At 46.0% G+C, this 27,319-nt stretch overlaps 1 protein-coding gene across 1 annotated transcript in view; it reads right to left on the reverse strand.

Moving 5' to 3' along the window:
• Positions 1-24,720, reverse strand: part of ZC3H12B (zinc finger CCCH-type containing 12B) — an 86,720-nt gene extending 62,000 nt beyond the window's left edge. Inside the window, exon 1 of the mRNA XM_044305621.1 lies at positions 24,447-24,720. The gene's annotated coding sequence lies outside the window, so the exon portion shown is untranslated. The remainder of the gene's footprint in view (positions 1-24,446) is intronic.
• Positions 24,721-27,319: the final 2,599 nt, after the last annotated feature.

Here is a 27,319-nt window from a genome sequence, read left to right on the forward strand (position 1 = left end):
AAAAATTATCTTCATATGTTGTACGTTGTAAAAAGAAAAATAACAAAAAAATAAATAAACAAAAAGAAAAAAAAAAACAAGAAGAAAAAGATAAAATAAAACGGGTGTTTCCAGCCTCCCAGGGGAGGTCATCATATCAGATTAGTGGAGGTCCCGCACCTCCACCCATCATCTGTTTTCAGCAGGTACAAAAAACAGAAGGCTCTCTGAACAGTACAAGCTCCTTAAAGGGAACCTGTCACCTACTGGCCACGAGTTAAACTGCTGCAAATAGCCCAAACCCCCCGGCCTTACTCGCGCCAAACTCCCCCCTGTGTATCCTCCTGGTCACCTGGTAACATCAACCTTTTTCTGCAGCTGAAATCTGGAGGTTACTTAACTGACGCCCAGCATATCACTATGCCTGTGCCCACAATGGGCAGTATACTGCGCAGGCGCCGGATTTCAGTTGCAGATGTCACAAGCATTCATTTGGAGACTCAAGGTAACAGTCATGTACTTGTGTCCCACACAGATTTATAAATCAGCTGAAATCGTGGCAGGTAGGTGACAGACTCCCTCTAAAGGGGTATTCTGGTTATATTAAAGGGCATCTGTCAGCAGACTTGTCCCTATGACACTGGCTGACATGTTACATGTGCGATTGGCAGATGAAGGCATCTGTGTTGGTCCTATGTTCATATGTGCCAACATTGCTGAAAAAAATTATGTTTTACTATATGCCAATGAGCCTCCAGGAGCAACGGGGGTGTTACCATTACACTTAGAGGGTCTACTCTCTCTGCAACTGCGGTGCTCTCTACAATTTGCTAGGACGAAGCAGCAAAAACATCATCACACCTGTCAAAGTGCAGAGGGTGCAACAGTTTCAGAGAAAGCGGAGCCTCTAGGTGTAATGGCAACGCCCCCGTTGCTCCTAGAGGCTCATTTGCATACACTAAAATATCATTTTTCTCAGTAAAGAGGACATATATGAACATGGGACCAACACAGATACTATCAGCTGCCAAGTACACATGTAACAGGTCAGCCAGTGTCACAGGTACAAATGCTGACAGACGCTCTTAAAGTTATGCCCTATCTACATTATAGAGGATACCTATAGAGTTTGATGGGGGTCCTACCACTGGAGCCCCCACCGTTCAAGAGAATTGGGGGCCTGTGGAAACCCACGAAATCAATGGGGTGTCTGGTCAGGCTATCCATATTTTGTGGATCTGTGGTTGGCAGACCACAATACGGACACAGTTGTGTGCATGAGGCCTAACAGAGACATGCTCAAGATGCACATACTGCCCCGAAAACACCATTGGTGTTACCGACCTGCCCCGGATCCAGCGCTGCCTCACTCCGCTCCTCCGACAGGTCCAGTCTCTTCTCCTGTGCATTGGGGTTGTCATAGCAACCCAGTACACACCTATGACATAACCCCACCGGGTTATCTAGACCTGGTTCAAGCAGCAGGATGCCACCTGGTTATTCAGCCTGTAGTACACCGCTACCTCAGCTCTGCTACATCACTCTTCTAAACCAGTCTCCAACAACTCTGCCATATCAGCCTTTTGCAGACACGTGAGAAGTGAATATTTCAGTATAAACCCATAGACACCGGTCTCAGACTGCACTCATGTTCCATTGATGGAAAGGCAGAATACAGGTTCAGCAGCGCGATAATGACTGGCTCAGCCCACATAATGATGGCTTCCAATGCAGCACGGCTGACAGAGAACTTCTTCTAAGGTAAAATGTCTGATGTCTTCACACCCTGGCATTCTTGTCAGAATGGATTAGACCTCATCAGGAGGACGAGTCTGCCCTCGATTCTCTGTTGGGACCCATTCATATTTTGGGGACAAGAAAACAAGCATCAGTCAGTACACATAGGCACGCCAGCGCCATCCGAGCTGTACAGACAGAACACAGCAGGACCCCATATATTTATATGGCAGCCACACCATTGTTTGGAGCCATAATCTGACTGTGTGTATGACAGTTTACTACTGACGACCTATCCACAGGATTAGGCTTGGGCGAATCAACCTTCGGGTCATGGGTCATGGATCCAAAGTCTATTTGTTCCAATACTTACATTTCAATGCTGTGTCCATACAGCATTAAAACGTGTTGGCTCCGTCGCGTGAGACTTCGGTGAATTACTACCGTATCTATATCTGCATACTGAAAAACTATTTAAAATAGGAATCTGAACTGGGCTTTGGTACCAAGGTACCAGCTAGAACCAAAGCCCACTTCGGATTGCTATTTTAAATTGGAATTAACTGAAGTCTCACATGACTTCGGGCAAAACAAAGTTTTACTCCACGGAGCCAATACATTTAAATGCTGCACGGATACAGCTATAAATCGTAAGTATTTGAATCGACTTCAGTTCTATGATCCAGGGGTGTGGAAATAAAAAATAAAATAAAAAAAAAACTTGTCGAAGGACTAAATTGGGGACTCGATCTACTTGTCCTGATACAATTTTTTTTTTTTAAATCAAAACCCTATTTCAATGCACCGCCACGCTTCCTTCTGCCTGGAGGAGGCTGGCTTGCGTTCCAGTCTTCGTGGTGTAAAATGACTAAGTTTAGTTCTCGTTCACACCGGATGATTCTGTCCAGAATGCACTAGATCGCGGCCGGCTCACTATGTTGTGGGGCAGGAGTGGGCGTGACGAGCCATTGAAGTGAATGGCACCGTAGCCACAGCCGCAGGCGATCGGATGCACGGGATCGCAAGGCACAATTATGCCTGAGGTCTGGTCAAAATGCTGCTTGCTTTGGAATGGACCGCAGGCATAATGTGCCTTGTGATCCTTTGCAGCCGATCGCATTACAGCCGTTGGGCATGGTTATGGTGCCAATCACTTCAACAGACCACTACGCCCCTCCTGCCCACAATGCAGTGCATTCTGGACAGAATCAGGCCGGAAGGCACTGCCTGGTGTGAACGAGGCCTTAATGTGATCACAGCAATTTGTTTAGTGCACACTCCTGCTCTCAGCACATTACTACCCGTACCTCTAGGTGGTTTAGGCAAATTAGCTGCTGATGTGGCATGGAAAGGGCCCCCCTCACCTTCCCAGTTTGACAACGCAATCAGAAAGGGGGTCCTCTGAGGGCTGCTGGCAGAGTTGAGCGTTTATCACGATCGGCGTAACTGTCACATACGTGACACGGAGGGAGGAAAAGAGGGAGGCCCTGCCCTAGTGAGAGGGAAGGTGGTGACCCCTGACTCACCTTGCGTCTGGCACCTGGCTGCCCTGTCGTCCCTAGACGGGTTCCTCACCCGTGCGGCGATCACGTGCCTAAAACCCTGGCTTTCCCTAGGATGAGCCCTAGATAGTGAACAGGGCGGTGGGAACACTAGTCCGCACCACTAGCTCTAGAGGAAAACACCAAGGGGAGGACAGACAATACAAACTAAACATATAATCCCAGGTGGGCAACAACAGGAGACAACAAAAGCCCAACAGGGATCCGGAGGGAAGCACTCTGGAACAACAACCAGGATTCACAGCTCCAGTGGGTCAGTATAGATGTCCAGGCAGGAAGCTCTATAACTGGCGACAAGAGAAGTGTGAGAGGAGAATATAAGGAGTTTGGGAGTGGCAGACAAGAAACAGCTGAGGAGGAGAAGCTACGGATCCCTGAGTGAGACAAAAAGGATAGCAAGGCAAACACAGAAAACAAACCCTAAGAAACACCGTGATCTTTAGACATAGAGCGCGCAGCCACCCGCTGCGACTTCCTGACCCCGGGTATAACGGAGTCAGACGTGGCTCTTGACACCCTCGTGACAGTACCCCCCCTTTCACGAGGGGCCTCCGGACACTCAGGACCAGGTCTCTCCAGATGAGAGACATGGAAAGCCTGAATCAACCTGTTGGCGTTTACCTCTGACGCTGGAACCCACATTCTTTCCTCGGGACCGTAACCCCTCCAATGCACCAGATACTGAAGAGAGCGGCGGACCCGACGAGAATCAACAATTCTGGATATTTGAAACTCCAGATTACCATCCACAACAACAGGAGGAGGTGGCAGCGGTGATGGTTCTAGAGGTGGAACATACTTCTTGAGCAACGACTTATGGAAGACGTTATGGATCTTAAAAGTCTGAGGTAGCTCCAGGCGAAAAGCCACAGGGTTAATGACGGCTACAATTTTATAAGGACCAATGAACCTAGGACCCAGTTTCCAAGAGGGAACCTTCAACTTAATATTCCTAGTAGACAACCACACATAGTCATTCACTCCTAGGTCCGGACCTGGCGACCGTTTCTTATCGGCCATGCATTTGTATTTACCACTCATATTTTTCAAGTTAGCTTGCACCTTCTGCCATACCGATGAAAGAGATGAAGAAAACCGTTCCTCTTCGGGAACCCCAGAAGACCCCCCCTCTTTGAAAGTACAAAATTGGGGATGAAAACCGTATGCACCAAGAAATGGTGACTTGCCAGTGGATTCCTGACGGCAATTAGTTATGGCAAACTCGGCTAACGGTAAATATGATGACCACACCTCTTGGTTTTCAGACGCAAAACACCTTAAATATGTTTCTAGGTTTTGGTTGGTACGCTCAGTCTGTCCATTCGACTGAGGATGGAAAGCTGAGGAAAAGGATAAGTGTACCCCTAAACGGGTACAAAAAGCTTTCCAAAACTTAGAAATAAATTGGGTTCCCCGATCCGAAACCACATCGGAAGGGACCCCGTGAAGCTTCACGATTTCACTGATAAACACCTGAGCAAGAGTCTTAGCATTAGGAAGTGCGGGTAGCGCAATAAAGTGTACCATTTTGCTAAACCTGTCTACTACTACCAAGATAACTGTTTTACCCGCAGACAAAGGTAAGTCAGTGATGAAATCCATTGATAGATGTGTCCATGGTCTATTGGGGATGAAAAGTGGCAATAAAGACCCTGCTGGACGTGTATGAGAGACTTTTGCGCGTGCACAAGTAGAACAAGTAGACACGAAATCTACTACATCCTGACGCAACCTTGGCCACCAAAAACGACGAGACAATAGCTCCAAGGTTGCTTTACTACCTGGGTGCCCAGCAAGTGCCGAATTATGATGTTCCTTCAATAACTCAAGACGCAGGTTTAACGGTACAAACAATTTCTCTGAGGGGCAAGAGGCCGGGGCGTCCCCCTGGGCCTCTAACACCTTTCCCTCTAGAACAGAGTGTACAGCCGAGACAACCACTCCTCTTTGTAAAATAGGTACCGGATCACTAACATTACCCCCTCCAGGGAAACTACGAGACAATGCGTCTGCCTTGGTATTTTTTGCCCCAGGACGATAGGTGATTACAAAGTTAAATCTGGTAAAGAATAGCGACCACCTAGCTTGTCTAGGGGTGAGACGCTTAGCCGATTCTAGGTACAGAAGGTTTTTGTGATCCGTAATTACCGTGACGGGGTGGATTGCTCCCTCTAAGAAGTGACGCCACTCTTCAAACGCCAGTTTAATCGCCAACAGTTCCCTATTTCCAATATCATAGTTCTTTTCTGCTGCAGATAATTTTTGGGAAAAGAAAGCGCAAGGACGCCATTTGCCAGGAGACGGACCCTGAGACAATACAGCCCCCACTCCCACCTCCGACGCATCAACTTCAACAATAAAAGGCTGGGAGACATCAGGTTGAATTAGGACAGGTGCCGAGGTAAATCTCTCTTTTAGAGAGGAAAATGCAATTTTAGCGGCGTCAGACCATTTAGAAAAATCAGTCCCCTTCCTAGTCATGTCAGTAAGGGGTTTAACGATCACTGAATAATTTTTTATAAACTTTCTGTAGAAATTTGCGAAACCCAAAAACCGTTGTAGAGCTTTAAGGTTCTCAGGAAGATCCCAATCTAAAATTGCCTGGACCTTCCCAGGATCCATACGGAAACCTGAAGCAGATAATAGATATCCCAGGAACTGTATTTCCTGAACGGCGAAGACACATTTTTCAATTTTCGCATATAATTTATTCGTCCGTAGGACCTGCAGTACTTGCCTGACATGTACTTCATGTGTTTTCAGATCAGCCGAATAAATTAAGATATCATCTAGGTATATGACTACAAACCTGCCGATGAGATGACTAAAAATATCATTAACGAAATGTTGGAAGACAGCAGGGGCATTGGTCAGACCGAAAGGCATGACTAAATTTTCGTAATGCCCCTCAGGGGTGTTAAAAGCTGTCTTCCACTCATCCCCTTCCTTGATACGAATCAGATTGTAGGCCCCCCTAAGATCAAGTTTGGAGAACCACCTAGCACCCGCAATCTGATTAAAAAGGTCAGGAATGAGAGGAAGAGGGTATGGGTCTCGGACGGTTATCCGGTTTAGCTCACGGAAATCTAGGCAAGGACGCAGGCCCCCATCTTTCTTTTTAACAAAGAAAAACCCTGCAGCCACGGGTGAAGAAGAGGGTCTGATGTGTCCCTTGGCCAGACTCTCGGAGATATAATCTTTCATGGCTTGTCTCTCGGGACCCGAAAGATTATACAACCTGGACTTGGGTAATTTTGCACCGGGAATCAGGTTAACCGGGCAATCATAAGGACGATGAGGTGGTAGCTTCTGACAACCCTTTTCAGAAAAAACTTCCTCAAAGTCCGAAATAAATGTAGGTAGGGAAGCTATGGAGGCGATTAAGCAATTGTTATTTAAGCAATTCTCTCTGCAATGCTCACTCCACTCCAATATCTCCCTGGCCTGCCAATCCACCACTGGATTGTGCGCTACCAACCAGGGAAGACCCAATACCACAGGAGAGGGAAGGCCCTCCAGAACGTAACATGAAAGACGCTCCTTATGGTGGTCCCCTACCCGAAGATGTAAGTTATGGACAACGTGAGTGAGGTTTCTCTGAGACAGAGGAGCAGAGTCAATAGCGAATATGGGAATGGGTCTCTGCAGCGTACAGAGAGACAAACCCATAGTGCGGGCAAAATGGGCATCTATCAAATTTACCCCTGCACCACTGTCTAGAAAAAAAGAAATAGACTCCGTCTTAACACCAAAAACAATAACCGCTGGCAACACAAATTGAGATGTTCGTATGGAGGAAACGTATACCCCCCGGCTGACATCCTCCGCACAGCCTGGGGTTAGTAGTTTTCCGACGGTCTTTTGTTTTTGGGAAAGGAGGGACAGACATTAATGAAATGACCCTTCCCCCCACAGAAAAAACAAGCCCCCCACCTACGGCGAACCTCAGGAGGACGGACCTGACGAGAAGTTCCTCCTAGCTGCATAGGCTCATCCAAGTCCGTACAGACTAACTGCTGCTTGGGAGAGGTTACCGATTGCTCAGGAATTTTCGATCTCTCCCTAAGACGTCTATCTATCCTGATAGAGAGGGACATAACAGCATCAAGGGAAAGGGGGGTCTCATACAGCGCCAGCGCATCCTTAACCCTTTCAGATAACCCAGAGCAGAACTGACTCCTGAGAGCCGGGTCGTTCCACTGAGTATCCGTAGCCCACCTACGGAACTCTGAGCAATATTCCTCTGCCGGCCGATCTCCCTGTAGAAGTCTCCGTAACTTCGACTCAGCCAGGGCGACTCGGTCAGGGTCATCATATATGAGACCCAAAGCCCCAAAAAATCCCTCCACTGACCGGAGAGCCTGGGAACCAGGGGGTAACGAGAACGCCCAGGATTGCGGGTCCCCCTGAAGCAGGGAAATAACAATCCCCACCCGCTGTTCTTCATTACCTGAGGAGTAAGGGCGCAGCTTAAAATATAATTTGCAGGCCTCACGGAACAACACAAATTTGTCCCTTCCCCCAGAGAATCTGTCAGGAAGAACAACCTTGGGTTCTGTAACAACCTGGTTACCCATAGCAACCGCTGGGCTTACGGTCTGCTGCATTTGCTGCTGCTGTTGGAGGACAGACGCCTTCAATCCTGCCACCTCCAAAGACAGGCCTTGAAGCTGTTTTGCCAAAGCAGCAATAGGATCCATATTGGATTCTAAGTAGAGAAAAAAAAAATTAAATATATATATATATTTTTTTTTTTTTTCTCAAAAAATAAGGGCCAGTTATAATATCACGATCGGCGTAACTGTCACATACGTGACACGGAGGGAGGAAAAGAGGGAGGCCCTGCCCTAGTGAGAGGGAAGGTGGTGACCCCTGACTCACCTTGCGTCTGGCACCTGGCTGCCCTGTCGTCCCTAGACGGGTTCCTCACCCGTACGCCGATCACGTGCCTAAAACCCTGGCTTTCCCTAGGATGAGCCCTAGATAGTGAACAGGGCGGTGGGAACACTAGTCCGCACCACTAGCTCTAGAGGAAAACACCAAGGGGAGGACAGACAATACAAACTAAACATATAATCCCAGGTGGGCAACAACAGGAGACAACAAAAGCCCAACAGGGATCCGGAGGGAAGCACTCTGGAACAACAACCAGATTCTCAGCTCCAGTGGGTCAGTATAGATGTCCAGGCAGGAAGCTCTATAACTGGCAACAAGAGAAGTGTGAGAGGAGAATATAAGGAGTTTGGGAGTGGCAGACAAGAAACAGCTGAGGAGGAGAAGCTACGGATCCCTGAGTGAGACAAAAAGGATAGCAAGGCAAACACAGAAAACAAACACTAAGAAACACCGTGATCTTTAGACATAGAGCGCGCAGCCACCCGCTGCGACTTCCTGACCCCGGGTATAACGGAGTCAGACGTGGCTCTTGACACCCTCGTGACAGCGTTCTAGCAATGCCCCTGGCTCTGGAACGGCTCTGTCACTGCTCCTCCCCCGAGCCGGAGACGTGACAGAACCTTTCATGGCTCTGTCACTTCTGCAGGCCCACCTAGCTTGGTATCACAGCTCAGCCCCATTCACTCAGCCGAGGCCATGTGGCCAATGAACGTGTCGTCACTTGGTCTAGGGAAAGCTGTGAGAAGGTTGCAGTGCTACTGTGAGCACCGCCGCCTTCTCAAACAGCTGATCGGTGGGGGTCCTGGGTGTCGGACCCCGCCAATCAGATACTCATCAGTAGCAATATGTCGGAAAACCTCTTTAATCCTCCGTTCGGTTATATATATAACTAGTCCAACAAGAAATGGTTTGACCCAAAAAATTAAAAAATAATAATTCATTAGGCTACACAAATACTCAAGCATTTAAGAGGTTTTCCTCTGATCATTTTTATAAAAAAAAAGTCCAGAACATGTTAAAAATAATGAAGCATTACTAATTAGGGTACTTTCACACTAGCGTTATTCATTTCCGGCACCGAGTTCCGTCCTAGGGGCTCAATACCGGAAAAGAACTGATCAGTTTTATCCTAATGCATTCTGAATGGAGAGCAATCCGTTCAGGATGTCTTCAGTTCAGTCTTTGGACGTTTTTTGGACGGAGAAAATACCGCAGCATGCTACGGTATTTTCTCCGGCCAAGATTATGGAACACTTGCTGAATCCGGCATTATTTTCCATTGAAATGCATTAATGCCGGATCCAGCCCCAAGTGTTCCAGAAAAACTGATCCGGTTTTGCAGTCTGTGCATGCGCAGACCTTTAAAAATGTGAAAAAGATAAATACTGGATTAGTTTTTCCGGATGACAACCGGAGAGACGGATCCAGTATTGCAATGCATTTGTGAGACGGATCTGCATCTGGTATCCGTTTGCATGCAGATTGCCGGAACTGCCTGCTGGAATCCAACAACGCAAGTGTGAAAGTGCCCTAATCTTCGCTGGTGCTCCAGTTTGCCCATCCAGTCAGCCACTAGGGCCGTGATTAGCTGAGCGTCCCTTTCCTAGTATATCAAGCCAGGACAGGAAGTGCAGGGTGGCAAGGACTGGCACAGCATTTACATGGCAGTGGCGGGGAAATATTCCATGGTAAGCAGCCAGCCTTAGGGATATGCAACCTGTGCGGTGGGATAGGGTACATTATATCTGCAAAGTAAAGGGGCCTGCTCTACAACATAGGTGTGTGGGTATGCCTATAATATAAATATATATATATATTATAGGCACACCAACACACAGCGTATATAAACAGTTACACAGTTATACAGACGTGGACAAAATTGTTGGTACCCTTTGGTCAATGAAAGAAAAAGTCACAATGGTCACAGAAATAACTTTAATCTGACAAAAGTAATAATAAATTAAAATTCTATAAATGTTAACCAATGAAAGTCAGACATTGTTTTTCAACCATGCTTCAACAGAATTATGTAAAAAAATAAACTCATGAAACAGGCATGGACAAAAATGATGGTACCCCTAGAAAACACAGAACATAATGTGACCAAAGGGACATGTTAATTCAAGGTGTGTCCACTAATTAGCATCACAGGTGTCTACAACCTTGTAATCAGCCATTGGGCCTATATATATGGCTCCAGGTAATCACTGTGTTGTTTGGTGATATGGTGTGTACCACACTCGACATGGACCAGAGGAAGCAAAGGAAAGAGCTGTCTCAAGAGATCAGAAAGAAAATTATAGACAAGCATGTTAAAGGTAAAGGCTATAAGACCATCTCCAAGCAACTAGATGTTCCTGTGAGTACAGTTGCACATATTATTCATAAGTTTAAGATCCATGGGACTGTAGCCAACCTCCCTGGACGTGGCCGCAGGAGGAAAATTGATGACAAATCTAAGAGACGGATAATCCGAATGGTAACAAAAGAGCCTAGAAAGACTTCTAAAGAGATTCAAGGTGAACTTCATGCTCAAGGAACATCAGTGTCAGATCGCACCATCCGTCGTTGTTTGAGCCAAAGTGGACTACATGGGAGACGACCAAGGAGGACACCATTGTTGAAAACGAATCATAAAAAAGCAAGACTGGAATATGCCAAACTACATGTTGACAAGCCACAAAGCTTCTGGGAGAATGTCCTGTGGACAGATGAGACAAAAATCGAAGTTTTTGCCAAGGCACATCAGCTGTATGTTCACAGACGAAAAAATGAAGCATATCAAGAAAAGAACACTGTCCCTACTGTGAAACATGGAGGAGGCTCTGTTATGTTCTGGGGCTGCTTTGCTGCGTCTGGCACAGGGTGTCTTGAATCTGTGCAGGGTACAATGAAATCTCAAGACTATCAAGGAATTCTAGAGAGAAATGTACTAGCCAGTGTCAGAAAGCTTGGTCTCAGTCGCAGGTCATGGGTCTTGCAACAGGACAATGACCCAAAACACACCGCTAAAAACACCCAAGAATGGCTAAGAGGAAAAAATTGGACTATTCTAAAGTGGCCTTCTATGAGCCCTGACCTCAATCCTATTGAGCATCTTTGGAAGGAGCTGAAACATGCAGTCTGGAAAAGGCACCCTTCAAACCGGACACAACTGGAGCAGTTTGCTCATGAGGAGTGGGCCAAAATACCTGCTGAGAGGTGCAGATGTCTCATTGACAGTTACAGGAAGCGTTTGATTGCAGTGATTGCCTCAAAAGGTTGCGCAACAAAATATTAAGTTAGGGGTACCATCATTTTTGTCCATGCCTGTTTCATGAGTTTATTTTTTTACATAATTCTGTTGAAGCATGGTTGAAAAACAATGTCTGACTTTCATTGGTTAACATTTATAGAATTTTAATTTATTATTACTTTTGTCAGATTAAAGTTATTTCTGTGACCATTGTGACTTTTTCTTTCATTGACCAAAGGGTACCAACAATTTTGTCCACGTCTGTATATACACACACACACACACTGGTCACATGGTGTGAACATGTCACATAGACACAATTCACAGAGACAGTTTATGCATACATGACATCTACTCCGTCTCCTAGCTGGTACAGGCTTCAGTTCTGGGCACTGACTGCCCACAATGGGCCACAATTACTAAATAGGTTTTCCGAGATTCTGACACTGATGACCTATCCCCAGCTTACCAAGCACAGCGCCATCCATGGTATAGTGGCTGAGCTTGGTATTGCAAATCATTCACTTGAATGGAACGGAGCTGCTCCTAGACCACATGGCGTCTCCGGCCTGGGAAGAGCACTGCTGTCTCCTCAAACAGATCATCAGCGGGGGTGTTGGGTGTCGGACCCCCTCCGATTTGACCTATACTGAGGATAGGTCCTCAATATCAAACTCTGGATATACCCCTTTAAGAGGTGTGCAGCGGAACACAGATCTAGAAGGGTATATTTATTTAGGGGCCCTAAAACACAGTAAGGCAAAGGCAGCCATACAGCCTGGGGGCGGCCCTGCCATCTCACCACGTCAGCCCCGTGAAGAATTCCTATTATAAGGTCGTCATATAGAGCTCACCAGGCCTACCACAGCGAGAGCTGCACGTAAAGCTACACCTGGTGGACAGTACCTACCGCTGGATATTACTCGCAGTCCACATCCACTTATCTCCAGATCATTATTTATCAAGAGTAAAGCCGCCCTTAGCTCCAGCAGTCACTCCTGAGCACGGAAACTCTCGTAGCGAGGAGCACAAGAGACAGACCGCCATCTGATGTCACTAGAGAGAAGCTGAGGAACAACCTTGTGGTCATTACTCATCATTACAGGAACCACAGTCCCAGTGTCATTAACCAGGTCCACACCAGGCCATCTGACCCTCTTGCTTACCAAGCGGATTTTATTTTATTTTTTTGCTTTTTTAGTACAAAGGATAGGTCATTAGTAGAGAATTTCGTTCACAATTTGTTGGTTAAAGGAGTCCTCTCCTGCATAACGGAAACGGGACAGAGCCATTTTGCAGCCCATAGACTTATGACGGAATGAATAACGGAATGCCATAGAACTGCGCTATGGTCCGTGGTAACGGAATCCATAACACAATTCACCTTTTACCAACAAACGAAGTGTGAACGAATTTCAAAATATGATCATCTCTAGTCCCTAATAACGTGGAACTACTTGAATCAGACAGAAGGAATACACATCCTGCAGCGGAGACGTCTTGGTGCAAAGTGCAGCTGTCAGAGAATGTCTGACATGTCTCAGTAACATAATAAGACATGCATCTGTGGTGTGTGCTCTGCTCAATGGAGGGAAAACGTGCGGAGCGTCCTCTGTGCCACCGGCTCGGTGCAGAAATGACTCATCTGTCAGGTAGTAAGTACTATGGGAGCACGGGGATGACTCACAGCATTATGTGTGGGGTGCTGGGGATCTGATACCGAAGATGCTCAGCAAGAAGCCAAGGAAAACTAGACGGCCTTATCTGTCCTTACTGCACTATTTGCTTTTAAAATGCAATTAAAAATGGGGAAAAAAATAAAAATAAATAACAAAAAAGCTTGATTTCTGGGGGGGGGGGAGTAAAACCAAAATGTATGTTTTTGAAGAAGGTCTTAAAAGGAGTTAAATAAAAAAAATAATAAAAAAAAACAACAACACAGGAAATCTGTCCTGGTCTGTGGGTTGTCTCAGTTACTACAGCCTAGCACTACTGAAGTGAATGGAGATGAGCATCATCAATACCACTGCTGACCGGTGTGACACTGTGAGGCTCCTTTCACACGAGAACGTTTTCTGCGCGGGTGCAATGCGTGATGTGAATCCGGACCCATTCATTTCTATGGGGCTGTGCACACAAGCAGTGATTTTCACGCATCACTTGTGTGTTGCGTGAAAATCGCAGCATGTTCTATATTCTGTGTTTTTCACGTTGAAAGAAGTGAATGGGGCTGCGTGAAAAATCGCAAGCATCCGCAAGGAAGTGCGGATGCAGTGTGATTTTCACGCACGGTTGCATGGTTTTCTGTCTTAATACAGAATGCTTAGTACAATAGGGCTGGAGGGGTTAAAAATAAAAAATAATATAACTCACCTTAATCCACTTGATCGCGCAGCCCGACTTCTCTTCTTTCTTCATCTTTGCTGTGCACAGGAAAATGACCTTTGACGACCTCACTGCACTCATCACATGATCCATCACCATGGTAAAAAAGATCATGTGATGGACCATGTGATGAGCGCAGTGACGTCATCAAAGGTCCTATTCCTGTGCAAAGATGAAGAAAGAAGAGAAGTCGGGCTGCGCGATCAAGTGGATTAAGGTGAGTTATATTATTTTTTATTTTATTTTATTTTTAACCCCTCCAGCCCTATTGTACTATGCATTCTGTATTAAGAATGTATTATTTTCCCTTATAACATGGTTATAAGGGAAAATAATAGCAATCTACACAACACCTGTAAAGAAGTCCGGGTTCGGGTCTGGGTACCAAACATGCCGATTTTTCTCACGAGCGTGCAAAATGCATTAGGCTAGTTTCACACTAGCGTTCGTCGGTCCGCTCATGAGCTCCGTTTGAAGGAGCTCACGAGCGGACCCGAACGCCTCCGTCCAGCCCTGATGCAGTCTGAATGGAGCGGATCCGCTCAGACTGCATCAGTCTGGCGGCGTTCAGCCTCCGCTCCGCTCGCCTCCGCATGGACAGGCGGACAGCTGAACTCTGCTTGCAGCGTTCAGCTGTCCGCCTGGCCGTGCGGAGGCGAGCGGATCCGTTCAGACTTACAATGTAAGTCAATGGGAACGGATCCGCTTGAAGAGGTCACCATATGGCTCAATCTTCAAGCGGATCCGTCCCCCATTGACTTTACATTGAAAGTCTGAACGGATCCGCTCAGGCATCTTGCGCACTTAGAAAATTTTCTAAGTTATTAATGCAGACGGATACGTACTGAACGGAGCCTCCGTCTGCATTAATATGATCGGATCCGTTCAGAACGGATCCGATCAAGCGCTAGTGTGAAAGTAGCCTTACAATGTTTTGCACCAGCGCGGAAAAAACGCAAACATGGAACGCAATCGGAGCAAAAACTGACTTGTTTTAGTGTCAAAATCGCACCATTTTCCCTGAACGCCCCAACCTGCAACGCTCGTGTGAAAGGGGCCTAAGGCCCCTTCCAGACGAGCGTGCCGGATTCGTTGTGGGCAGGTTCATAGAAACCTGTGTGAGTTTGCACACAATTTGTCTGCGATTGCGTTGCTCAGTTTTTTCCGCACGAGTGCAAAGCGTTTTAATGCGTTTTGCGCACGCGTGGTAAAAAACTGAAATGTTGGTACCTAGCCCCAACCCCGGACTTCTTCACTGAAGTTCGGGTTTGGTGTTCCGACGATACCGGCTGCACGATCAAGTGGATGGGGTGAGTAATGTTTTTATTTTATTTTTAATCCTCAATTGACATTATACTTAGCATTCTGTATTAAAGAATGCTATTATTTTCCCTTATAACCATATTATAAGGGAAAATAATAAAATTAATAGAACCCAAACTTCAGTGAAGAAGTTCAGGTCAGAGTACCATATTCAGTTTTTTACCACGCGCTTGCAAAACGCATTGCACTCGCGTGGAAAAAACTGAACATTGGAACGCAATTGCGTGCCTACTCGCATGGGTTTCCCGCAATGCACCCTGAACGCATCTAGCCCTCACCCGCGACGCCCGCATGAAAGAGGCCTTAGGGTACAGACACTCATTCAGGTTTTTTGATGTTGTTGTTGAAGCAAAAACCAGAAGTGGATAAGAGGGGAAAAAAAAGGATAAGTTGTATCTGTGCTTTCCTACAAGCGTATGCTGTACGGGTAATCCTCTGCGTGAATGACAGCCAATCCCTGATCCGGACAGCAGAGACACGGAGCAGTAACATGATTAATAATGCTCTTTGCCTCTCTGATCTTTTTACTACAAAATCACAATGAGATAAAGTTGTCACCGTGATTTAGTAGTAAAAAAGGTCACAGAGCGGCACGGAGCGTTATTAATCAGGTTACTGCTCCATGTCTCTGCTGTCCGGAGCGGGGCTTGGCTGTCTTTCACGCAGCAGATTACCCGCACGTGTGTGAGAGAGCCCTAATACTGATCCACTCCTGCATTACAATTACTGAACGTGTGGCCGCACCATTAGGCCTCTGTCACACCAGTGAGTTTTCCATCCGGATGCGATGCGTGTTGCAGATCACCTTTGGCTTATTTCACACTGGCGATATGGAATGAGTCAGGATCTGTTCAGAGAAAAACTGATGGTTTTCAGGCAAGTTTAATCCGTTTTTTTCCTGCGATTTCTTTCAGTGTTTCAGTTTTAGCAATGATACAGCTTTTGATGTGTTTTTCACATGTGAAGAAAAACTGAAGAATAACTATCTACATCTCCAGCAACTAAAAAACGCCTTGTCTCAGGACGCCTTCAGTTTTTCACACCCCAGTCACTCTATTGGAGCCAGATTTGCGTGAAAACTTCACAATGTAGAACATGCTGCGATTTTTCCTGAATGCAGAGATGATGCGTTAAAAACTCATGTGCACAGACCCCTTGAAATGACTGGGTCAGGATTCAGTCCGGACGCTATCTGTTCACAACACGCATTGCATCCTGATGGAAAACTCGCTCGTGTAAACCTCGTTCACATCACCGTTTCTCCTTTCCGTTCTCCGGCTCCGTTGAGGAGCAGGAGAACGGAAATGATGGATTCTGCAGATAACTGAGACCTAACTGAGAGTAGCGGAGCCTAAAGACCCCATAGACTATAATGGGGTCCGTTCGGTGTCCGCTCAGAATAGGATTTTTGAGCGCATGGAATTTCAGGGGCAGCAATGTTTTTTTGTGTGCATATGCTGCAGAAACATGCACGTGGAGATTAACCTGCGGTGTGGACCCCCACATGATGAATTTCACCATGCCTTTTTGTCGTCAGGGAAGACGAGCAGTCGCCGGAGGTGAACTTGGCAGCGCCTTACATATATGTGTGCATCTGGATGTGGGGGGAGAAGTAGCTGTCCCAACCAACAGCTAACTACGTGTATGGCCAGCTTTACCCATAATTTTAGGTTTGTTTTTTTGTTTTTTTATATGATCAAAATGGAACTCTTTTTTTGATTGGACTTCCAATCCGTGCCTCTGTTCTGCAAAAGATAGATGAAGTTCTCTTCAGTCGTATCTGGCGGATCACAGACTCATTCAAGACAATGGGTCCGCATCCACAGCACAGAGGGCACATGGCCTGTGCCCGGGTATTGCAGACCCGCTGTTTGTGGTCCGCAATAAGGGCACGGAGGCTTACACTTGTGTGCATGACCCCTAAATCCTAGAAAAATTTACCATATAAAATAATCCTCTAATTCTTCTGAGAATATGTAAGCGCTACTGGTTGACTGCTGCAGCCATTACTGTCCAAAATAAAAGCAGCTGGATGCGTACGTTTGGGTTAACTTTAGGCCTCATGCACATGACAGTCTGCAAATCGCAGGTCCATAAAATACAGATACCGGCCGTGTGCATCCCACAATTTCCGTGGGCCCCATTGTCAAAATGCTACGTTTTGTCCACAAAACAGACAAGATTAGGACATGTCCAATTTTTTGTGGGACTCGTGTTTTGCTATCTCACTGACATGAACAAATCCACAAAAAATGCAGATCAAATGCGGTAAAAAAAAAAATAAGGTCGCAAGCAAGTGCGTAAACTGAGGACAAGGATTATTTCTGTAGGTTTGGGAAGCCTCCGTTCTGCATGGGACATTCTGATAGGGCATCTATTTTATTCAGAATACATGATAAATGAGGAACTTTGGTCATTTATGTGTGTGTATATATATATACATTTATAGGAAGGTTATAAACGTTAGCTGTTAGTTTTGGGAACCGCCTTTTATATTTGGAGTCCTTATTACAATATCAGTAACAAACATATGGTTATTTAGTTACTTCACTTCTTTGTCACCACTGCGGCCTGATCCAGAGAACCATCAGACCTGAAGGGGTTAACACCATGTGTCTTATTTCAGAGACTATTTGTTTCTCCTCTGGGAAGGAATAAGGGTGGGCAGGGAAATAACTCAGGGGAAGTATTTTCTCCAAAGCAACTTGACCTTCTAGGACTGATGGAGTTAATGGCCTCAGCCCAGGTCTTGCTGCTTTCTCTGTCTGCTTCCTCCTCTTCCTGCCACCCACATAAGTTGTAAGGACAAGACTCTGTGACTTCGCACAATTGGGTTACATATGCAGGGAGCGTGACTATGATTCAGTCCCCAGTGCAGAGGGCAGGATGGGCACGCAGATAGTGGAGGTGGTGGGCAGCTCCGCTTTCCATGGGAAAACAGATTTAAAGGGCTTCTGTCTCCCCATTAAACCGTTTTTTTTTTTTTCCTTTACTAATAATCCCTGCACTGCGATCTCATCATACATAAGCTAATTAATGATTTTGGTTCAGTAGAATTTCTTAAAAATCGATTTTTATAATATGTAAATTACCTTGCTACCAGCAAGTAGGGCGGCTACTTGCTGGTAGCAGGCGAATCCTCCGATGGTAATGACGCCCCCTTTGCTTGTTGATTGACAGGGCCAGGGAACGGGATAGTTCTCTGCTGGCCCTGCCTGTTTTGATTCAATATCTTGCGCCGCTGCCGTACCTCTCTTCAATCTGCGCAGGCGCACTGAGAGGCGGCCACTCACTCGGCCGCTCCATCCTCAATGCGCCTGCGCCGATGACGTCACATCTACACCCGGCGCAGGCGCATTGAGGAGCGAGCGGCCGAGTGAGTGGCCGCCTCTCAGTGCGCCTGCGCAGATTGAAGAGAGGTACGGCAGCGGCGCAGGCGCAAGATATTGAATCAAAACAGGCAGGGCCGGCAGAGAACTATCCCGTTCCCTGGCCCTGTCAATCAACAAGCAAAGGGGGCGTCATTACCATCGGAGGATTCGCCTGCTACCAGCAAGTAGCCGCCCTACTTGCTGGTAGCAAGGTAATTTACATATTATAAAAATCGATTTTTAAGAAATTCTACTGAACCAAAATCATTAATTAGCTTATGTATGATGAGATCGCAGTGTAGGGATTATTAGTAAAGGAAAAAAAAAACGGTTTAATGGGGAGACAGAAGCCCTTTAATATATATAGACATCAGTGCACAAAAATAAAACGAGTAGTTGTCCAAGTACATACATGTACACTGCGTGCGGAAGGTCTTCACACCCTTTCACATTTTATGTTGTGGCCTCCAGCTTTCCCAACCATAATGAGAAAGTGAAAACAGAATGGTAGAAATCTTCACTAATTTATTGACAAGGAAAAGCTAAAATCTTGCATTGACATAAATATTCAGACCCTTTACTCGGGACTTAGTTGAAGCCCCTTTTGGCAGTGATCACAGACTCTGGTCTTCTTGGGTATGATGCCCACAAGGTTTGCACACCTGCATTTGGGGATTTTCTGCCAGTCTTCTCTGCAGATACCCTCAAGCTCTGTTAGGTTGGATGGGGACCATCAGTGGACAGCCATTTTCAGGTCTCTCCAGAGATGTTTGATTTAGATCAAGTCAGGGCTCTGGACACGGAGTTGTCCCTAAGCCACTCCTGTGTTGTCTGCTTAGGGTCATTGCCTTGTTGAAAGGTGAACGTTTGGCCCGGTCTGAGGTCCAGAGCGCTCTGGATCAGGTTGTCATTAAGAATATTTCTATACTTTCAGCTTTTCTTCAACTCTGACCCATCTCTCTGTCCCAGATGCTAAAAAAAATACCCCCACATCAAGATGCTGCCACCACCATGCTGCACCTGGTTTCTTCCAGACATGACGCTTTTAGGATTGAGGCAAAAAAAAAATCAATCCTGGTTTCATCAGACCAGATAGTTTGGCGGGCTTCCATGTGTCTTTTACTGAGGAGAGGCTTCTTTCTGACCACTTGGCCATGAAGCCCAGATTTGTAGAGTGCTGCAGTGATGGTTGACCTTCTGGAAGTTTCTCCCCTCTGCACACAGGATCTGTGGATCTCAGTCAGAGTGACCATTGGGTTCTTTGTTTTAGGCCTCACGCACGTGTCCTTTACGGGTTTTTTGCATATGCAGAACCATTCATTTAAATGGGTCCGCTTGGTTTTTGCATTGTCAGCAGTAAGATCCTTTCAAATTATGCCCAATCAACTAAATTTGCCACAAATGGACTCCAACCAAGATGTAGAAACATCTAAAAAATGATCAAGAGAAATGGGTGGCCCCCAGCGCTAAAAAGTGAGAGGGTCAGAAGACTTTCCAGATGCATTGTATATTCCCCTCCACTAGCTGAGCATGGATGACGCACCTGGATGCAGTGATTTGTATAATAGGAAAGGTAGAGATATCCAGCTCCAGAATAGTGAAAAATCGTAGCTTTATAAGCGGTATTATAATCTTCAACATACAGGACAAGTTCAGTTACGCGTTTCAGACCATGAACAATTTGTGGCCCTTCCTCATGACACTGTTGTCATGAGGAAGGGCTGCAAATTGTTCATGGTCTGAAACGCGTAACTGAACTTGTCCTGTATGTTGAAGATTATAATACCGCAAATAAAGCTATGATTTTTGCACTATTCTGGAGCTGGATATCTCTACCTTTTCTAATATATATATATGATAAATTCCACGTCACATCCAAAAAAAGTGAGTTTTATTCACCAGAAATACAGCAACGTTTCAATCCACTCAGTGGGATCTTTATCAAGCGATGGTGATAAGGCTACTTTCACACATGCGTTCAGAGCGGATCCGTCTGGGGTCTGCACAGACGGATCCGCTCATATAATGCAGACGATGGGATCGGTTCAGAACGGATCCGTCTGCATTATAGTTTAGAAAAAATTCTAAGTTTGAAAGTTGCTCAGACAGATCCGTCCAGACTTTACATTGAAAGTCAATGGGGGACGGATCCGTTTGAAATTGAGCCATATTGTGTCAACTTCAAACGGATCCATCCCCATTGACTTACATTGTAAGTCTGGACGGATCCGTTTGCCTCCGCACGGCCAGGCGGACACCTGAACGCTGCAAACAGCGTTTGGGTGTCCGTCTGCTGAGCGGAGGACAAACGCTGCCAGACTGAGGCATTCTGAGCGGATCCGCATCCACTCAGAATGCATTAGGGCTGGACGGATCCGTTCGGGAACTCACAAGCGGAGCCCTGAACGCCAGTGTTAAAGTAGCCTAACCTGTATGAGGTGCCCAGGCATTTTAGGGGTTGGATAACCCCTTTAAGGCTGAAACGTAACATACTGTGGTATCTAGGCCACTTATAAAGAGAACGCATTGTGCTACAAGGGCAACAAGAAAAGACGTTAGGCTTCATGCACGCGGTCATGCCCGTATTTCGGTCCACAGATACGTAAAAGATGGATACCTTCCGTAATTTTCTCACTGATAGAATAAGCTATTCTTGTCCACAAAACGCATAGTGACTGTGTCTAGCCATGCACCATACATATCACAGACACGGCCAGACACGCTTTAGTCCATATTGGCCATTATGGTTGTTCAAACTGCCCATACTGTGAAATCGGGCGACGGTGAAAGACCCGTCTTTGAGCATTCTTTTAAAGAAAGATCTTTCGCTCACAAAATCATTTCTTTTATTTTTTATAAAAGATGTTTTATCCGACTATCAGGCGAAAATATTGCACGTGGCCAACTTCTTCTTTTCAGATGATAATGTTTTATCATCGTCCGCTAAAATGACTGTTTGTTGTTAAATTGCAACCGACTAATTTTTGTTTTGGTTGAAATTCTTCATTTTGATCAACTTTAGACTAAGGCCTCATGCACACGACCGTATGTATTTTGCAGTCTGCAAAACACGTATCCGCTAAACATACGGATGACGTCCGTGTGCATTCCGTATCTTGCAGAACAGAACAACTAGCCCCTAATAGAACAGTACTATCCTTGTCTGTAATGCGGACAAAAATAAGACATTATTTTTTTATTTATTTTTTGCGTAACAGGAATACAGACATACGGAAACGGAATGCACACGGAGTACCTTACGCTTTTGAAATGAATGGTTCCACATACGGTCCGCAAAAAAAAGAAAAAAAAAAATCGGAACAGACACGGAAAGAAAATGTGTGCATGAGCCATAAGCCATTCCGCTTCCGGCCAGAGGTGGGAGAACGGAGCCTCTATAGGAGCAGGGGCAACACTGTACCAGCACTAGCCTGTACATCTTTGCGATAGGCAAAAATGGCGCCCAATCGCACGTGCAGCAGGCTTCATGGACGGCAGGTCTCCGGCGTTTCAAACAGCAGAGACCCGCGGCTAATTAAAGCTTTAGATGCTGTGATCAAGTGAGATCATGGCATCTAAAGGGTTTTACCGGCTTCCTCTGTGGCCAATGATGATGCCGGTAATTGGGTTCTATGCGTTCAGCCTCGCTGAAGAGGCTGAGGGCACTGAAGCTGCAATTCCTATTTTGGCCACCAGGAGCAGGCCAACATAAGACATGAGCAATAGTCAGTAATAAATGCATTTTAAATATACATGATTGTTCAAAATAAAAAAAATGGATTTGGACACTCAAATACGAGCTTCAACATCATTACAAAAAAGTAAAAAAAAAAAAATTTAATATATATAAAAAAAAAATACAAAAGTTTAAATCATCCCCTTTTTCTGTATAATAAAAAAAAATACATAAATAACAAAAAATATAAACATCATGGATATCACCACGACCGAAAACGCCTGTACTATTAAAATGTACAAATATTTTTCTAATACAGCGAATGGCGTAACGAAAAAAAGGGTCAAAATGGCCAATCATTTTTTTATTGCTTCTCTTACCCCAAAAATTTAATAAAATGTGATCAAAAAGTCACACATGCTCCAAAATGGTATCAATAAAAACTACAGATTGTCCTGCAGAAAATAAGCCCCCACACAGCTCAGTAGATATAACTTTTTTATAACTATAAAACGTTATAGGGGTCAGAATATGGTGATGTAAAAAAACTATTTTTTTTCTAAGTTTACATTTATTTTTACACTATTTAGACATAAAAAACCTATAGCATATCTATTGTTGTGGGAACAGAACGCTGTGGGAACAAAACCAGTAAAACGGTGGAAGAATTGCTTTTTTTTTTTCCAATTCTACCCCATTTGGAATTTTTGTATCAGAAATCATGTAGTAGACAACAGTCTCTTTCTAACAAACCTAGAACCAGCCCTGTACCTCACATGGATCCAGAGATCTCCACATTCATTGCGTTAGATTTATATCAAGTATATCAAGCTGGCAGCTCAAGGGGAGTGTCTTTTCTGCTGCAGCTCAGGGGGCGTGTCTCAGCGCTCCCTATCACAGCTCAGGGGGCGTGTCTCAGCTCTCCCCATCACAGCTCAGGGGGCGTGTCTCAGCTCTCCCCATCACAGCTCAGGGGGCGTGTCTCAGCTCTCCCCATCACAGCTCAGGGGGCGTGTCTCAGCGCTCCCTATCACAGCTCAGGGGGCGTGTCTCAGCGCTCCCTATCACAGCTCAGGGGGCGTGTCTCAGCGCTCCCTATCACAGCTCAGGGGGCGTGTCTCAGCGCTCCCTATCACAGCTCAGGGGGCGTGTCTCAGCGCTCCCTATCACAGCTCAGGGGGCGTGTCTCAGCGCTCCCTATCACAGCTCAGGGGGCGTGTCTCAGCGCTCCCTATCACAGCTCAGGGGGCGTGTCTCAGCGCTCCCTATCACAGCTCAGGGGGCGTGTCTCAGCTCTCCCTATCACAGCTCAGGGGGCGTGTCTCAGCGCTCCCTATCACAGCTCAGGGGGATGCAGTTGAAGGCTGGAATTGAGCATGTGCGGCCATCTCAGTGAGCAGGACAAAGAAATAAGAAAAAAAAACTGCAGGTGGCGCTATAAGACACATTTTATTGAATAACTTTCTGCCTATACAAAATTTTTAATTACATGCAATTACAAAAGTATTGAGATCCAGGTGCTGGTTTTAAAAATTTAGAATATTTTTTGTGGGACAACCCCTTTAACTTGTGCTCTCAGCAGGCAATCTTCAAGACGCCTAGCAGACACGCCAATGGGTTCTCATGAGGAAGCCTGCCACTTTACCAGACTCAATAGTGCAGCATACTGTGCCACCGTGTCTGGCCTACCAGAACTGCAATGAAGGCTCCAGGTATGAACAGCGCCTAACCGTGATATGAAGAAATAAAGGGGAGGAGGATGGACACTGGGTAAAAAGTCATTGGCAAAAGGGTGATCAATCACATGACATCTTAACTGGGTAACCTGTATGGGAAGTAAACATGATGGGGGCCTGCTGCAAAAGCATCCATGAAGTGGTGGAAATAGGCAAGAAAACTGGCATGCCTCATTGTGAACAGAAAAAGTAGCGTCCAGGCCTCACCTACAAGAGGAGCCGGGACCACATCTGTCAGGATAGGGTGACATTTAACGGAACATGGCGCTCACCAATAAACAGAAAGGTACCAATTCCTACAAGTGACAGTAGTGAGTATGATTCCCTCCCCCCCTTATTGACTCTTCCTGGATCAGGACACAGGCTGGAAAAGTCAATGGCACATACCAATGTAGGAAAAGCGGGGGTGACAAAGTTCAGCTGAGTAATCTTATGGGGGCTTTCTAGGAGCAGGCATGTAGGGGGCGCCCTGCAGCCTAGCCATGCAAGGTGCAGGTAGAAGGCACAGAGGCGGCATTAGCAGGTGCCCCACCACACCACACTCACCGCGGCCTTTCTTTGCTGCTCTTCATCCCCGGGCTTGCTGTAGACGGAGGGCAGAGGCGCAGGCACGGCGCCCGGCACATGAGGGAGTCTGGATGCGACGCTGCAGTACGGGTCCGTTATCCTCCATAATACGAGGCACGACACAGGCCGGAAAGGCCTCGGCCAAACCCTGGAGAGGCGGGCACACGCTGGAAGCGGCCTTCATCGAGGCCCTGCTGCTCCCCCTCACCGAGCAGCCCGTGCCCGAGGTATCCGCTCCCCAGCGCTGCCTGCAGCTGCCCACACACCGCCCGCTCCAGGTTTCCTAGCAACGGCAGCCGGGCCTGTGAAACTGAAGCGGAGCGACACCTAGCGTGTGGAGGCGGCACTGCGCGGTGCATCAGTGTGCCATAGGACGGGATCTAGTGTCATGTCACAGGTCACCGAGCAGATGTGTCAAAATAAATGACGCCAAAATGCTGGCTTTTGTGGTCTTTCTGTAAAGAGAAGTGACTTGACCATACTGTCAAAACAGACCCAGTGTGGCATGGGCACTGCCCATGTGCATGCTGTTTGTGGACCCATTCACTTTGGTCCACAAGAAATGGTCTGCGCTGTAAAAAACAGGACGTGTTCTGCATAGATACCAACCAAACGGTCCGCGCTGTAATAAATAGGACGTGTTCTGCATAGATACCAACCAAACGGTCCGCGCTGTAAAAAACAGGACGTGTTCTGCATAGATACCAAACGGACCGCGCTGTAAAAAACAGGACGTGTTCTGCATAGATACCAAACGGACCGCGCTGTAAAAAACAGGACGTGTTCTGCATAGATACCAACCAAATGGACCGCGCTGTAAAAAACAGGACGTGTTCTGCATAGATACCAACCAAACGGACCGCGCTGTAAAAAACAGGACGTGTTCTGCATAGATACCAACCAAACGGACCGCGCTGTAAAAAACAGGACGTGTTCTGCATAGATACCAACCAAATGGACCGCGCTGTAAAAAACAGGACGTGTTCTGCATAGATACCAACCAAACGGACCGCGCTGTAAAAAATAGGACGTGTTCTGCATAGATACCAACCAAACGGACCGCGCTGTAAAAAATAGGACGTGTTCTACATAGATACCAACCAAACGGTCCGCGCTGTAAAAAACAGGACGTGTTCTACATAGATACCAACCAAACGGACCGCGCTGTAAAAAACAGGACGTGTTCTGCATAGATACCAACCAAACGGACCGCGCTGTAAAAAACAGGACGTGTTCTGCATAGATACCAACCAAACGGACCGCGCTGTAAAAAATAGGACGTGTTCTGCATAGATACCAACCAAACGGACCGCGCTGTAAAAAACAGGACGTGTTCTGCATAGATACCAACCAAACGGACCGCGCTGTAAAAAATAGGACGTGTTCTGCATAGATACCAACCAAACGGACCGCGCTGTAAAAAACAGGACATGTTCTGCATAGATACCAACCAAACGGACCGCGCTGTAAAAAATAGGACGTGTTCTGCATAGATACCAACCAACTAGAGGACACTTTTAGTCCATTGTGTAAAAGATCCAATTTTCCTGCATATCTATACACCAATAATTAATTTTCTTACCAAATAGGGCAAAAAATGATCTGAAAATAGAAATATCTAAAATCCAGATTGCATCAAATAATGAAATAATCTACAAGACAGGCTCTAACATAGTACACATCAACATTGTACATACACTGCCTGCCCAAAAAACAAGTTGCCACCTGGATTGAACTAAGCAAATAGTTCTGAGCCTCCTATTGGATAATTACTGTATGGGCGATTATCCAAGTTATTTAACCCCAACTGGTGCAATGAGTTGCTTCTCATTTCTTAAGTTGAAAGACACATCTCGTGGTTGTGGAAAAGATGTTAGTCTGTTTGAGAAGGGTCAAATCATTGGCATGCATCGAGCAGAGAAAACATCTAAGGAGATTGCAGAAACTGCTAAAATTCGGTAAAGAACTGTCCAACGCATTATTAAAAACTGGAAGGATAGTGGGGACCCATCGTATTCGAGGAAGAAATGTGGCAGGAAAAAAATCCTGAATGATCGTGATCGGCGATCACTTAACCGTTTGGTGAAATCAAATCGAAGAAAAACAACAGTAGAACTCAGGGCTATGTTTAATAGTGAAAGTAAGAGCATTTCCACACGCACAATGTGAAGGGAACTCAAGGGATTGGGACTGAACAGCTGTGTAGCCGTAAGAAAACCACTAATCAGTGAGGCAAACCAGAAAAAAAGGCTTACATTTTCTAGGGAGCATAAAGACTGGACTCTGGAGCAATGGAAGAAGGTCATGTGGTCTGATGAGTCCAGATTTACCCTGTTCCAGAGTGATGGGCGCATCAGGGTAAGAAGAGAGGCAGATGAAGTGATGCCCCCATCATGCCTAGTGCCTACTGTACAAGCCTGTGGGGGCAGTGTTATAATCTGGAGATGCTGCAGTTGGTCAGGTCTAGGTTCAGGAACAGTATGTGCTCCACGAAGAAGGTCAGCGACTACCGGAACATACTGAATGACCAGGTTATTCCATCAATGGAATTTTTCTTCCCTGATGGCATTGGCATATTCCAAGATGAGAATGCCAGGATTCATCGGGCTCAAATTGCGAAAGAGTTGTTCAGGGAGCATGAGACATCATTTTCACCCATGGATTGGCCACCACAGAGTCCAGACCTTAACCCAGTTGAGAATCTTTGGGATGTGCTGGAGAAGGCTTTGCGCAGCAGTCAGACTCTACCATCATCAATGCAAGATCTTGGTGAAAAATGTAGGTAACATTAAACATTGCAGAAGCTTATCGAAACAATGCCACAGGGAATGCGGGCCGTAATCAAAGCTAAA

This window comes from Bufo gargarizans, chromosome 9 (assembly GCF_014858855.1).
Source record: "Bufo gargarizans isolate SCDJY-AF-19 chromosome 9, ASM1485885v1, whole genome shotgun sequence".
Lineage (NCBI taxonomy): Eukaryota > Metazoa > Chordata > Amphibia > Anura > Bufonidae > Bufo > Bufo gargarizans.